This window comes from Notechis scutatus, chromosome 3 (genome assembly GCF_049901735.1).
Source record: "Notechis scutatus isolate UNSWTSFEM ecotype Mainland chromosome 3, rNotScu1.2, whole genome shotgun sequence".
NCBI classification, from domain to species: domain Eukaryota; kingdom Metazoa; phylum Chordata; class Lepidosauria; order Squamata; family Elapidae; genus Notechis; species Notechis scutatus.
Window position 1 is genome coordinate 185640218 of NC_142011.1, and position 16126 is coordinate 185656343.

Genomic DNA, 16126 nt, shown 5'->3' on the forward strand with positions numbered 1-16126 from the left:
TGACAGTATTTTATAAACAGTGTAAACGGCCTCTTTTCCAGATGAGCCTTTGTGTAAGAGATGGAAGTTGATTGTAATGTAAGAGGAATCTTCTTGTGCTGAGAACCATTTTTTAAAAGCTTCGGTTGGGAATGTGTGAAAAGCATGTTTTCTCCCTCATGGAAGCAAAACAAAAGCTTGTGGCCATGCCTAATGATTTTTAAAGCAGGTTTCATTAACTGATAACCTTACAGTAAATTATGTTTTCCAGATATTATTCATCAGGAATTTTTGTGGTTAGTTTCCTTCCTATTTTAGGAAATATCAAAAATGCATATTTTGAGTTTGTTACTTGTACTTGCCTCTTTTCTATTGGGCAATCTGATACATACTTTATGGGATCTTGTTGGGTTCTAGGCAGAGAAATACATGCAGAATATCACTGAAAGCAAACAAGGCTTCATATGGTTTGGTAAGCATAGATATGTTCCCTTTGTGAAAACACACACAATAGTGATGCAGTGTGGCAAGCTAATATATTATATCTTAATGTAAGACTAAACATATCCTTATCACCTGCTCTTTGGCACATGAATTGAGACCAAAGTTGACTTTGAATGCTGGGAAAAAAAACCAATGCTGCCTAGAATTATTGCTTTAACAGTAACCAATATTATCAGAGCAAAGCATTTGTTAGTTTGTGTTGATTGGTGGGTGACTGTTCTCAGGGATATCAAGGACCCTGAATTACAAATAACTTGGTATTCCCATAACTTTCTAGGCTGCTTCATGCTAAAACCAGCTGAAATCTCCTAATGACTTTCAAGGGGATCTCTGTATTAGACTGATTACAATAATGTAGATGCAAGGAGAAGAGAGCCCAAGTACTATGAACAAAAGATTGCTGTTTTGAAAATGGCCTCAATTGACACATAATTGTGCAAAGACTGTCCTGGCCAAAGTTTTGATTTTATGTTCAAGCAGGAACTGTGAGTTCAGGAGGACACTCAAATTGTGGGCCAGCTTTATCCAGAACTAAGGATGAAATATCTCTGGAATTAGTTGGCTACTCCATCTTGCTAGGATTTGGCTTAAGCCTCTTCTTCTGCATCCAACCCTAATAGCCTCCAGGTGTTAGGTCAGGACCTACATTACAATTCCTTCTCAGCCTGTGGCAAGGACATGCAGTTGAGTATCATCCACAGATTGATGATACCTCACCCTAGGTGATGGATTACCTTTTCCAAAGGCTTCAAGTAGATCCTAAACAGAGAAAAGGACCAGCCCTATGATGCTCTACAACAGAGGACATGACCTCTCTCCTAACCAAATTGGATGAATCACTCAGGAATGAGGAGAATCATTTGAAAAACATTGTTCAAACCACCAGCCTTTCCAAACAATCAAAAAATGATTCCATGGTCAATAGTACTAAATGCAGCTAAAAGATCCAACGGGAGCATGAGATTTCTACTCCTCTTATTTTGATCTCACCAGTTTATCAGCAAAAGCAACAGCAACCATTTCTGCACTATACTCAGCTGACAGCACAGATAACACTGGACACTTCCTCAGGTTCCTCGGGCTCAAATTAATCCCAGATCATCTCACAAGAATTTAGCCAAGTAGCATTCAACTTTGAGAAAAATGTGAGAAACTCTATCCTTTAGATGCTGAGTGAATTCTTTACAATGATTCAGCAGCCCTTTTTCCAGCCCCGATTTCCCCAACAGGGAATATGTAACTCTAAATAATGCTGCTGTGTGGCTATCTGCATACACAATAAAAGTAGGATAATCACACTTCACTGCTCTTACTAGCACAGTATAATTACATTTGTTCTTCTTCATTGCACGCCAGTATCGCCTCAGGCATCTCTTCCGTAGCTTCATCTCTTAGAGCTTCTCAATAAACCAGTTCTGTTGGCTCAGCAGTTCAGGGACTGGGTGTTTAGAAGCCTGTCAAGCACCACTGCTAACCTCTCATTCCAGTGGTGAACAAAGCACACAACAGAACTGCCTGCCTTGGGAAGTTCCCCAGGCATTCTTGGAAACATGTAGGTTCTATTTCTCCTTTTCCAGGCCAAACACTCTCACACTCTGTTAAGAGGTCTTATTCTAAAGTTTAAATAATACAGACAGTGGCAGGCAGGATGTGTGTACAAGTGCACATATGCTCCAGAAAAGATGTAAGCTTATTTGCATGATTTCCAAAGCAGTATGTGAGATCATTATAAGGTCACAGTCCAAGATCCAGGAGACCAGTGTTAGCTTGTCAGCCATACAGGTTCCAAGAAGCAGAGATTTCTTAAACAGCAGGTTTAGGATGCAGAGTACTGGCAAGTTGAGAGGTCGTTCCCAATAGAGAACTGCTGGGCAATGGTGGCTCTTACAGGGAGTCTGCACCGAGTGGGGTCAGTGTTGGAAACCATATGAAGAGCCATGTAGATTTCTGTTCTGCTATGGATGCAGTTCTGGTTGGAGGTCCTAGATGCAGCCAATGGCCAACTGTTGTCTCCTGTTATGTCAGCCTTAGGCTAGCATTATCTAGGCCTCTTGAAGCTGGCCTTAGGCCTCTTGAGGCTAGCATTATCTGAGGCACTTTGAGCAGCTTCCTTTGTCTCAGTCTTATTTGAATCTGAGCTGGCCATCAGAGATTGGCAGCGAGATCACTCAAATAGATCCTTCTCCTTGCAGAAGTTTGTGTCACCAGTTAACATAACAGAAATTAGAAATGATCTTAATATGATATAATATGATGAACATTGTGGAAGTATTAAAGTGGGGATTGGCTTGAGCTTTCAAGTCCCCCATCTGAATGGGGCAGACCACATCTGGCTTTCCATTTCCCACTATACTTCCCTGTTGATTATCCATCCTCCTTATTGTTCCTTTCCACTCTCCCACCAGATGACTTAAGGGACAATTAATTCACCTATCCACCTCTCTCTTCCAAGCTTCCTTTCCACCACACTCTTTGCCCTTATTCCATAGTTACTCTTTCATTCCACCACTTCCACTGTAACTACCCATACCTGTCATCTTGCAGTCCCTTCAACCTATGCTTCACTTTCCCCCAAAACTATATTTTTATCTGATTGGGATTGGGTTGACCAAGGTTCTGCTCAGGATTCTTACTATTGATAGCCACTCCACCAGAGAACAGAATAGAGTAGAATTCTTTATTGGCCAAGTGTGATTGAACACACAAGGAATTTGTCTTGGTGCAAATGCTCTCAGTATACATAAAGAAAAGATACATTCGTCAAGAATCATCAGGTACAACACTTAATAATAGTCAACGGGTACAATAAGCAATCAAATCATACTAGGAAACAGTCCATATAAATTGTAAGGATACAAGCGTCAAAGTTACAGTCATACAGTCACAAGTGGGAGGGGATGGGTGATAAGGAGTGATGAGAAGATTAATAGTAATACAGACTTTGTAAATAGTTGGACAGTGTTGAGGGAATTATTTGTTTAGCAGAGCGATGGCGTTCAGGGAAAAACTGTTCTTATGTCTAGTTGTTCTGGTGTGCAGTGCTCTATAGCGTCGTCGTGAGGGTAGGAGTTGAAACAGTTTATGTCTGGGATGTGAGAGGTCTGTAAATATTTTCACAGCCTTCTTTTTGACTCGTGCAGTATACAGGTCCTCGATTGAAGGCAGGTTGGTGGTAATTGTTTTTTCTGCAGTCCTAATTATCCTCTGAAGTCTGTGTCTTTCCTGTTGGGTTGCAGAACCAAACCAAACAGTTATAGAGGTGCAGATGATAGACTCAATTATTCCTCTGTAGAACTGTATCAGCAGCTCCTTGGGCAGTTTGAGCTTTCTGAGTTGGTGCAGAAAAAACATTCTTTGTTGTGCTTTTTTGATGACGTTTTTGATGTTAGGTGTCCATTTTAGCTTTTTTTGTGATATGATAGAAACTAGAAATTTGAAGGTCTCTACTGTGGATACTGTGTTGTCTAGTATTGTAAGAGGTGGTAGTATGGGAGGGTTTCTCCTAAAGTCTACCACCATTTCTGTGGTTTTGAATGTGTTCAGTTCCAGATTGTTCCGGTTACAGCACGAGGCAAGTTGTACAACCTCCCGTCTGTATGTGAATTTGTCGTCTCAAATGATACCGATCACAGAGGATGGCCCATACCAATAATTGTCTCCGTACAGTCCTCTGTCACCTTTTCTCTCACCCAAAGGATGATCTACATTAATTATTCATTTTTCACAATCCAGTCTCCAGCATCAGAACCAATCCACACTATCTATCACTCCTTATCTAGTACACAATTGCACTTCAACTAATTTACTATATTAGAACAAACTTCTTGTTTATATTTTCCACCTCTAACGATGGTTGTTTGCTTATTGACTATTATGATGAAGGAATTCTTGCTTGTTCTTTTTTCCTGCAATTCCTCTGTCCTCATAGACTTGTACAGTCACTGATGCTTTCTTTCCTGGGGTTCAGTCCTAATAGTCTGAGGTTCTTTCATGTAATTTGCAGCCTCTATTGGTTTCCAATCACTGGTTATCTCCTGATACATCATTCTAAGTTTTCTCCCAGCATTCACAGCCATTACAGTTCTCCAGCTCTCTCAAACTCTTTCCTTGGTTTGATTCCCACCACGTTTGTCCTTTCCCTTCCTTCTTCCTCTCCTTTCAGTCCAGTATAGCACACTCCATCACTCCTAATCCTTATTTCTAATCATCACTTATATCTAAAGACTCCAAACCAAAAAGAAAATAGATACTTGCTTATCGATCCATCCCCTCTTTAATATAACATGAATATTATGAGATTCCAACTTATAATGTAGAGATTTTTTTCTTATACAGTGTATTCTATTCTCTGTCATGTTTGAATATGACTTTACCAGTACAAAAAATATCAACTACTATGAAACATGTAATCCAGCACAATCAGATTTGATTAAAAGGAACGGGAAGAGACATTCCACATAGCTTACTCTAGTATGGGTATGTACAAAAGAAAGAAAAAGGGATTTTGTTTTGCATTAAGCACAAAATAGCACACAAAATAAAACTCCAAATCTTTCAAGTCTTTCATGATCTTTATAGACAAAACTGAAAACATTTTGAGTACTCTGCCGTAGGAAACAATTGGGAACTCATACAAGCTCCTGTTTTTTCACTCTTGGGTCACAAAAATAAGTGGGATGGTGATCCATGCTTACTATTACCTAAAGCCAAACTAGGAGATAATATTTCAAAATTCCGTAGCAAATATTGAAAGCAATCATTTAAATGTTTCATCCAGTCTTAGTACACAAACAACCTAAGATACCATTATACCATATTCTATGCGGTTTACTTTAACATAGCCAATGAATTATTTCTGCAGCATAAAAGTGTACTTTTCACCTCTTAACTTGAGGCTTTTCTTTCTTCTGGTGCCCAAACCTAATGCACATTTCTATATTTAGCAATCTTTCAGCAGGGCTTAACAAACAATACATGCAACATGATCTTTACTTTTAGTATGCAAATACTTTTAGTATTTAAAAGCTTAATATAAATATATACAAGCACATACATTGAAACTCAGTCAATAAACAAGGAATATAGTCCTCACATTTTATAATTTACCATTTAAGATGTAAACATTAAGATTTTAATGTAACACACAAAGTTTACAAAATAAACAATACTGTACACACAAATCATAGTCAAACAATACTAATTTCCTTATTTTAAAAAAACAGCTGTAATGGTATCTGATTGGTACATAAGAAGATATAAACTGGCTTCTTTTTTTCACATGTATGGGATTACCTATTCAGAAATGCTTCTTAATTTTGGTGTCATATCCTGCCCTACCCAGCTGGTTCTGAACATGTGTTTTAGTGACTATGATTCTCCTTCATCTTTTTACTCCTTTCTCCTTTTCTTAAGGCCAATAGCAGAGGGATACAACTGGACTTTACACATTTTCTGGTATATTGGAGGAAAAAAATAAAAAAATGAGTCCATCATAATTTATAAAGCAACAAACTAATCATAGCTCAAGCTTCTTGGAACATTTGAAAAAAAATACACCATTCAAAATTACTCTATTTAATGTTTATACTTATTCTGAAATCCTGATATTATCATTTGTGTTTCTTTCCCAGGTATAAAATTATCATAACTGGCAGAAATGTCAATGATTGAATGCTGTTTAACAGCCTTTTCAGTTATACATTCCGCAGTGATAATGTAGCATGTAGTATGTGATCGTTTGCATAGGTGATAGGGTGATTTCCCTGTGAGTTATAGTCTGCTCCCAAATTTAGGGTTGCATGATGCAATGTTTTCAACCACAGGCAAAACACTCTTATTTTGAGCAGGAAGATGTGAAGGATATTAATATATTCCGAAGAATTCCCAGATCATGTTGGCTAGCAGAAGAACAAGATCATCTCACAACAGAGATTTTACAACTTTGAGTAAAATCAATAGGCTGGATTTGTTGCTGCTGCTGTTAGAGAACAAATAAAATCAATTACTAGCATCATCATTGCCTGTGCAGAGCAATCAGTGTTCTCTAATTTTTAAGTGGTCACAGAGTTTATTACAAGCATAGTTTGCAATTCACTGAAGTAATCTAGGACAGTAGTTAGAATAGTAGAAGAAAATGAATTAAAATATTTACAGTTATTTTCAATAAAGTTGGGTTTTGTTTTTACATAAAGTAATTTAGTAATCATATTTTATACTATTAGTTAGTTTTGCAATTTGTCCAGTAATTCTGATTGTGGTATCTCACAGCTAAAACAGAATGGAAGGGGAAATTACAGAGGGAAGAATATAAATCATTTTGCAAGTCTTGAGCTGAAGAATGAAACACAATGAACTGTAGAGCTACAATCATTCCATTGAATTCCATTGTTCTTTTTCATCTATTTAGAAATTATTTCTTTTTCTTACATTGAAATTATTTGGCTAAAAGAAACCATCTACAAATGGTTTTCCAGTTTCCAATAAAAACTGGAAGTTGTAAAAGTTTCAAAATACAATGAATTGTATTCTCTCAAATACAAAGGATTTTACAGAAACCAATATAGTTGATTTCTTTTTCCAAATCCATGCATCTAATTGGAAGAGTCTGCCAAAACGTTGTCAAGTCTTTTGATGCTTAAAAATACTTAGCTTAAGAAAAATACAGCATAAAGTTAATTCTGACTACTTAAAATGATAAGCTAGAGTAATAATCTTCTTAGAAGTACCAAAAGATTTTTAGAAAAAAATTATCATAAACTCTTCCCAGTGCTTAAACAATAGGAAATTAATTCCTTGTCAGCAAAAGCTAGAGAAGAAGCAAAACGTTTCATGGTCGCTGAGGGTTGAAGTGGAAGTTCAGCTGGTAGACATCTATACAAATCACTAACGAATCATAATGAATATTGGGTGTGGGCATCAGGGCCCTGTCACTTTTGATGCTGTGTCCCAAGTAGCTTAAACACAACACTCAAGGAAAGGTGGCGACCTCATCAGCTCTCTAACATCTGGGATTTTATTTGTCATTTTGGCATACTCTACAAGCGCAAAAGAAAGAGTAAAAGAGGATTATCCTGACAATGAAATGAGTTACTGAATCTTGTGATAATGAAAAGCAGAACAATCCTAATTCCTTTCTATAGTCCCTAAGGTTGAGCTGTTTTTATAGTTCTACAGACCTAAATGTAGGAGGGAGGAACAGATGGTCTAAAATCCATGAAACAAGATACAACCTAATCCCAGGACCTAGTATTACTATTATTCCTGGTCAGATGCCCTAATGTTACTTTATAATAGAATTCATAGTTGCTACTGATAAACTGGCTTCTTCCATCATCTCCCCGCTAATACAATTAATCATAGCATGCTGATTTTGAGAAAGACATATAAAACTCCATTAAAATCAAAATTCCACTTGCCAGTTAATTTAGGGAAGTGTGAGCAAAGATTATATTCAAATGGAACGACCTACCCAATGTTCTGCATAAATACAATTTATACAGTAATAATGGAGTACACTCTATGATTATTGCACATTAAACATAGTAGAATGTTTAAAATGTTGGGTTCACACAATAACTTAACAGTTCTGAATTGCTTCTTTACTTTGTTTTGGGGTACTGATAAAACTATTTTTACAGGTACAGGGTTAAATATTCTTCTAAGCATAAAGCTGCAATTAATCAAAGAGACAATATATATTTAAAATTAGGTTAAATATATTTGCTCTGATTGAAGACACAAAACAACAAATCAAAAACTATCAGATCACTGACCACCATCTGATTTCCAGATTATTTAACATTCAGCACTGACCGTGATGTACCTGCTCCTTTCCTAAATGGAGATGAGCTCATTTCATAAAGATAACCATCTCTGACTTTGCTTCTGATTCATCGCTTGTCTGAACTCCATTTGAACCTTGTTAGACAGAAAACAAGCAGGGCTCCTGGCCCAGGCTATAAAATATAATTAAGCCCTTTTGAAAAGATACGTAAAAGAGCTTTGTTTCCTCCCCACTGCCCCCCAAATAGATCCACTACCTCCAGCACAGCCAATAAAATTAAATGAAGCACTGCCTGCAGTGGATTAAAGTAATATAAGTCCCTGAATGTTTAGTGTTTGAAGTAACTTAAACAAAATATATGTTCAGGCTGCCAAGGCTGCTGTAATGCAGGAGGAACATACATTAACGATACATTCAAGGATTTGATATGTTCAAGGTCATTAATATCTGTTTATCACTGATAACACATCTTGTATTTTTACAGAGCCCATATGAGGCCATATATAATGCTAAAAAAACTCTCAGTGAAGATTGGTTAATTGACAGTGTTGATGTATGGTACTCTAGTGACCGTTCATTGTCCCCAAACTTGGTTTCACACAAATGAGAAATCCAGTAGTCTAATCTATTGTGTTTGATCATTACTAATTTTTTTCATATAACCTGACTGTTTTGCTGCTGCTGGTGTTACAGTCTGGTCATTTCAGGTAGCAAGTCTTTTATTAACAAAAATGCCATCCTTTAAGATCTGTTCTTTCATCTTTTAATATCTTATTAAGTAGATCTTTGTGACCTGTGACAATGCTGATTAGTTTCAATTGTGCAGTTTGCAATCGAAGGAAATTAGCAGCAGTGGGCTACACATCAGGATTCTTTCATTAGCCTTGCTGTTCTGACACTGATTCTTCCCCTCAACCTTCAGAATTGCCAGTAGATGCAGGAGATGAGAAAACTGGCGGATAATGGTAATTACCAGATAACAACCCAATAAAAGTCCAGGAGGAAGCTCACCAAAGATGTGTGGTGTTCCCTTTTAATCTCACTCTGATTAGACTTGAGCCCAAATGGCCTTTTAAAGTTCTCTGTCAAATTACCAGAAAAAGAAATTAGATGAACAATTTTCTCAAAAATTCTCTAAGCAACAAACCCTTTTAGTGATGACAAAGAACCACTGTCAAAAAAAAAAGCCATTGTCAAGGTTTCCCTCATGAGATCTTCACCTCAATAAAACCTCCTTCAATTAAATCTCAGTAGAAACAGGATTTCAAGGAGTTTACAGGAAAGATAATGTTCAGAAAAAAAGAGGAAACAGTTCTTTCATACACACATTGTAGTTTTCTCTGTTTCTTTCCTCTTGCATATTCTTGCATATTCCTCTAGCACACCCCTAATATCATGCTAGATCTATATTAAAAACATTTGTGGTGTAGGTTTAAATCAGTCAAGCTTAAAGCTCCTTAACTTAAGTAAGTTTTCTGACAACAAAGTTTTCAACAGGGTGTTTTGGCGGATGGAGGCAAACAAACACAGAAATTATAATAGATTTGCCCAAATGTTGCACTCAAAATATCTGTTGTTCTTCAGTTAACTAAACTGAAGTGGGTTATGCTTTTGGAAGAACTGCATGACCAGATGTACATACCATTTTGCAGATTTCATTATAACTTACTAACTAGTTGTCAGTGATTGTCAATGGAAGAAACACCCACTATTTAAAATATTTTTGACCCATTTGTAACTATTTTACTAGTGGGTTTTTAAACTATCCTGAGGATGACAAAAACAAGAATATTGGTACTCTTCAAATTTTTGAAGACACTATGTAATGCTTTTCAATATCTGAAAATGTTTTTTTTAACCATGTTAGTGGAATCATTTCTTGAGTTTGGGATTTTAGTTTTTAAAAGGTCCTGACCATTTAACTACATGAAGCCTAATTGATTTGGTTACATATTCAGACACAATGCATACATTTGAGAGATTATTATTGGTAGCAGTTCTTACATAACTTGTTTGAACCAATAATGTTCTTAATTCATGACAGACTGCAAGTTTTCCATATAGTAACATCCTAACGAACAGAAATGTGATAACAAACTGGGTCAGATAACAGGAGAAAAGCAAGAATTTTCTTTGAATAGGTAATATTGTGGGTAATATTGTGGGAAGATTTTTTTTTTAATTTCTGTAATCTTGCTTCCTTGCTTCGTCATCTACTTTGCTTCAAATTACATAAAGTTAATGCAAGTGCACGTGTTCATTCATTCACAAACCACACATGTATAAGTGCACTGAATCTGTTTGGCTGGGAATTGTACAGAACAACTCTGTAGGTTTCCAAGAAAGAAGAAGCTATTGGCAGAAGAATGAAGCTGACATATCTTTTTGGTCCAAGAGAAGAAGCTGTTGGAGATAAACCAAGAAGCAGGATACAGCTATAAATAATTATTTAAGAGAATGGAGCTAAATGGGAAAGAGGAGACTGCTTAAAATTATTTTCTTCTTGCAGGAGCACTTCAGAAAGCCAGGGGGAAAACAAAATATATGGACCATTAGATTAGAATTTTGCTGCTCAGGAATGGGGTATTTTTTTTATAGTTGTCTTTACTTGTTTGCTCTTGTCAATTGTCATTGCGCTACATCTTTCACTATTATATTTTAAGAGTAAAATAAGTTATATAGTGGTTTATAAAAGTTAATTGTTCTGGCTTCAGGTAATTGCTATGCAAATCAGCTTCTGGTTAGTATCAATCACATGCCTGCACATTTGTCAAGCATTCCTAGATCACTTCCAGCTGTATAAAGACTACCTACTTATTTCTTTCTAGCATATGGCATCCCATACTTTATAATGACATACAGAAGCCCCATTTTAAAGCAGTCTGATTGCCTTTTCTCCATCAACAGATTGATACATCCAAGCTCTATAAAGGATCAAAGCAGACCTTCACAATGCCAGGGCTGGCAATATTTTGTAAACCTCCTCTAACCATTTTTATTAGTCTCCCAAAGGACTGTGTTTTTTTTTTAAAAAATTGTAGAATAGTTAACCAAATTGTTCTTCTCTTGAAAAAAAAAATTCAAGTGCTCAGCAAAACATGTTAACTTGCATGGTATCCATGAAGAAAATTTTAAGCTTTGGATATCAACAGGTTTGGGAATAAATAAATAGAATTCTGTGAGCTAGCATGGCAATAATGGAAATGATTAGATTGCTTAAAAGGAAACTCATATACTACAATGCATTTTTCTCAGAGTATCCTTGGAGAGCTGTGTCAAAGCTGTGTCAAATATTGGTAGGGAGAAAGGAAATGTCCTTAAACTTTTTTTTTTCACCTTTTCTAGTTAACAATAACCATGGGAATTCATCTTGTACAATCTAGTTCAGTAACCTTTTCCACGTTGCGTGCGATGTGTGCGCTTGTGCTCGCGTACCTGCATCCATGATGCAATGCGCATGCACCTCCCCACCCCTGAGCATACGCACATGATCCCCTCTGCACGTACAGTGTGCCTCTGCGCATGTGCGCTCAACCCCCTCACTGCACACCTCTGCGCATGCGCACACAACCCCCCGCATGCTGCATGCCTCTGCGCATGCGCACGCATCTCTCTCGTGTCTCCCCCTGCGCATGCACAGCAGATACTCTACAATGAGCTGGCTGGCAGGGGGCACACGCATGCACAGTGGGGCTCTTCCGGGCAACCTCTCACGTGCCAGCAGAAGTGGCTCTGCATGCCACTACCAGCACACGTGCCATAGGTTCACCATCACAGCCCTAGTTCATGCAGATGCATAGAGATCCTACAGTTAGATGCTGGTATGCTGATCGTTTCCATTCATGTTTCAGCACCTTTTCCTGTAGTGTGCAAAGCCTTGTTCCTTATGCATCTCAGCCCCTGTCCAACTTCCAATCCTTTCATTAAGTGCAATGTGATTTCTATGGCAAAACTTAGTTCATCCTAAAGGAGAAAAAGAACAGCTGAAAAATAAAGCTATAATGGCCTTGAGGAAGATATAATATTAAAGTATACTTTTTAAAAATGTGCAACTTCAGTATACAGGTAGTCCTTGACTTTCAACCACAATCGAGCCCAAAATTTATGTTGTTAAATGAGACATTCGTTAAGTGGGTTTCCCCCCATTTTACGACCCTTTTTTGCCACCATTGTTTAGGGAATCACTGCAGTTGATAAGGCAGAAACCTGATTGTTAAGTGAACTGGGCTTCCCCATTGACTTTGTTTGTTAAAAGGTGATCACATAACCTTGGGACACAGCAATGGTCATAAGTATCAACCAGTTGCCAAGCATCTGCATTTTGATCACATGATCATCAGGATTCTACAAAGGTTGTAACTGTGAAAAATGGACATGTCACTTTTTTTCAATGCCATTGTAACTTTGAACAGTCATTAAATGAACTGTTGTAAGTCGAGGACTGCCTGTACTTGCTTCTGACAGTATAAATCCTCTTCATTTCAAATTCATGGAAACCTTTCCTTTATGGATCATTTGGGCATAAATAAAATTCCTACTACTAGACAAGAATATTCCATCAACAACTCTCTCAAACTGAAATTAATTTTAAAATTAATGTTAATTTTAAGGGTAGGTGTTGGGGGGGGGTTGGGTGGGGGGTTGGTGGGGGGGGTCAAAACTGAAATTAAAATTAATGTTAATTTTAAGGGTCAGGTGTCTCTGGTAAAAAAAATATAGATTTTTTTTTTTTTTTTTTTTTTTTTTTTTTTTTTTTTTTGTTTTGGTTTTTTACCACTAACTTTTTTTTACAGGTACAGTTTACCGTGGGACAGCACCGGGGGGTTACAGTCCCTTTTTATAAATATACTGTAGGCAAAGTAGGATATACATGTAATTGTCTAATGCAGCAGGGTATTTCATTGTATATAATACATCATGTGCCTAGTGAAGTCATCAAGGCCATTAGGTGTAACTATGATGGTTACACTAGGGCAGGACTCCAACGACAGATTTTGAAAAAAATAAAGAGGCAGTTATTCCATGAACCTCATTTAGCAACCACAATTGCAACCAGCAGCTCTGTTATTAAGTGGTTGCCAGGTGAGAAATCACATGACCATGGCTTTGGTTTCCTTTTCTCCATTCCCTCACCCTTGCAGAGTGGGAGAGATTGCTTAAACAAGCAACGGGTGAGACACTGAAAAATGGTCTGGGTACCTATTTAGAATAGGCTATAATCTAACTTTATATAAAGGTGCCTTCTTTTGGCTTGGAAACATTTCCCCACTGAGAAATATCTCTTATAAGGTTTGTATTAGTTGTGCACAATAGTTTATGAAGTAGTTTCTATGTGATTTTTGGGCACACGTGTTGCTTCAAGTTGAACAGCAGGATCTGGGTAACACTTGTCTTGAATTCTACTTTTCCGTTATTATCAAATTCAGTGAAAGAACTGAGCAAGTATTTGTTCTGTGAACTCATTAAACATTATTGTGTTACAGAAAGCTTATTTTTAAAGGGCATTAATTCAATTTGTTATAAAATTATTCTTGGCATAATAACTACTTTTCAAAATGTACAATAAGGAAACAGACCATTTTTCCTAATTTCTGAAAGAAATTAATAAGTAAATCTTCCTGCTTTTCTCCCCCCAAAACAGTTGATGCAAATGCTTTTATGTTACACACATGGGATAAGGCTCTGACTTATAGAAGGTTTGGGGAGTTGGGGCAGTTCAATCACCGGTTTGGAGATCCTGTTCTATGAAACAGCTGCCTATTTTAGAGCCTGGATATATTTTTTAGTTCATTTTTATAAATATTAAATTTCTTTAGAAAAATAAGCCGTAGGCATTACAAATTAAGTATAGTGAAATTCAATATTCGCAATGACAATTCCAAATATGAGGACCATAGTTAGAATGGGGGAGGGGTACCCCTGGCTGAGAAGTCCAGTTCATTTCAATTTATTGTCATAAAAGAGGAAATTAAAGATTTTTTTTAAAGACTTAGAACTGGATTATGAGTCTGTAATTTTGAAACAATACTTTTTGCAAAATAAATATTTTCCACCAAATTTAGCAGTGTTCATAATGTTTTAAACTGTATTTATTTAAACTGTAAATAAATGTTATGAAAATATTTTTTTACTGTAAGTGTATGATACATAGATCACTTGACTGAAGAAATTATTGAAGTCACAAAATATACTTAGCAAATGGAAGATAGACAATTGCCCATTTTAGAGTAAATGTTTATCTGTAATTAAATGTTATGCAAACAACTGGAAATGATCTTTGCACGCACAACATCCTATCTTTAAGTCTTCCTCTTTGAAGCTGCAACTAATGCAGAGCTATAGAATAAACGTATCACAGCTAAATCAAGTCCTTTAGCAGTGTTAAATGTTAGGATCCAGAATATAATTATTGCTATTGAAAATGTTACACATTCATTTACTAATAATAAGAATGCTTAAAATATCAATACAGTGAAGATCACAGGACACACTGTTTTTTTCCCTACTGGCATAAAAATATAAGATTATACTTTAATGGTAAAGAATATTGTCTATCAAATTCATATTATTCATTTATATAGCTGGTTCAATAGCTTTTCCTTTTTAAGCTGATAATTATGAAGACATTAGGCAGTTTTACATTGTTGTTTATTGACATTTTACGTTTATTCTATAACATTTATTTTGTATATTATAGACATAAAGCATATGCCATATATTTAATGTGAACTCTATAATGAACTCAGTGTTCAAATACTGATATTTCTTTTTCTCATACTCAGCATGTCGAAGGTTATAAATTATCCCCTTTTGGATGGGTGATATAGTTTGAACAATTTCTTGTTTTTGGCAATTGACTAATCAACTATTAGCTTGTTGCTTTCTACCATAGGAAAATTTGCTGTTACGTTATGTTAGAGAAAGCTTATTTTTAAAGAGCATTAATTCAATTTGTTATAAAAAATATTCTTGGCATAATAGCTACTTTTCAAAATTTACAATAAGGAAACAGACCATTTCTCCTAATTTCTAAAAGAAATTAGAAGGAAAAAAACTTCCACTTTTGACTCATCCGAACATTTCTTTAGAAAGATAATCTAGTAATTTTTGCAAGCTTAGAATCAGTAGTCTTCTCAATAAGAAATGACTTCTGCCTTGTTATAAGCTGTCAAGAATCATTCTGATTGTGGTGGCATTAAAACGTTTAATAAATAAATAAGTACCTTTATCTTAGTGTAGTGCATCAAGACATTTCTTGTTGATTTTCTTCTAATTGCTCAGTTTTTTTAATTATCGTACTCAAATAGCTTTGGGCTCCATGTTTGTATTCTGCTGTTCAATATTATTCTTTTTTCTGAAAAAAAACAACCAGAAACTAAATATTCTAAAAGGAGAAAGGATTCTTGCTTTTAATTCTCTTAATAAACATAGCCCATTTAAAACATTTAAGAATTATTAGAAAATGTGCTTTTTGTTCTTCTGTGTTTGTGATTTCCTCTCCCATTCAAATAGTTTTTCTCTTATTTGCATTCTCATATTTCATCATTGATACTTTCATTTTCTCATATAATAATTATGTTTATCATGGTAAAAACTTAATAGACAAGATAGCAGTTTAAATTCATTTATTAATTAAAATGCAAATTCACATTTTGCCAAATTATTTGCTGTATATTCCATGAACGTCTCTTTAGTATAAAAAATGCAATTTATTAAAAGAACTTCCTTTTTACATATTGATACTATCAGTTAATGCTTCTATGAAAAAATTATAATTGACTGGCGAAAAAAATAATAGTAATGTTTTAGTTGTAAAAGCATTAAATATATATGATTTGTACATACTTGTTATTCCTTAAA

General features: G+C 35.8%; 1 protein-coding gene and 1 long non-coding RNA gene across 6 annotated transcripts in view; one reads left to right on the forward strand and one right to left on the reverse strand.

The window, feature by feature from the left end:
• The window catches only part of VPS13B (vacuolar protein sorting 13 homolog B), a 319343-nt gene that overhangs the window by 225965 nt on the left and 77252 nt on the right, over positions 1 to 16126 (forward strand). The gene's annotated exons all lie outside the window — the stretch shown is intronic.
• On the reverse strand, positions 9270 to 15578 carry LOC148131522 (uncharacterized). Its single transcript, XR_015748991.1, has 3 exons — positions 15490 to 15578; positions 12121 to 12229; positions 9270 to 9348 (listed from the first exon to the last, which is right to left on the reverse strand). It is a non-coding gene; the product is annotated as an uncharacterized LOC148131522 (long non-coding RNA).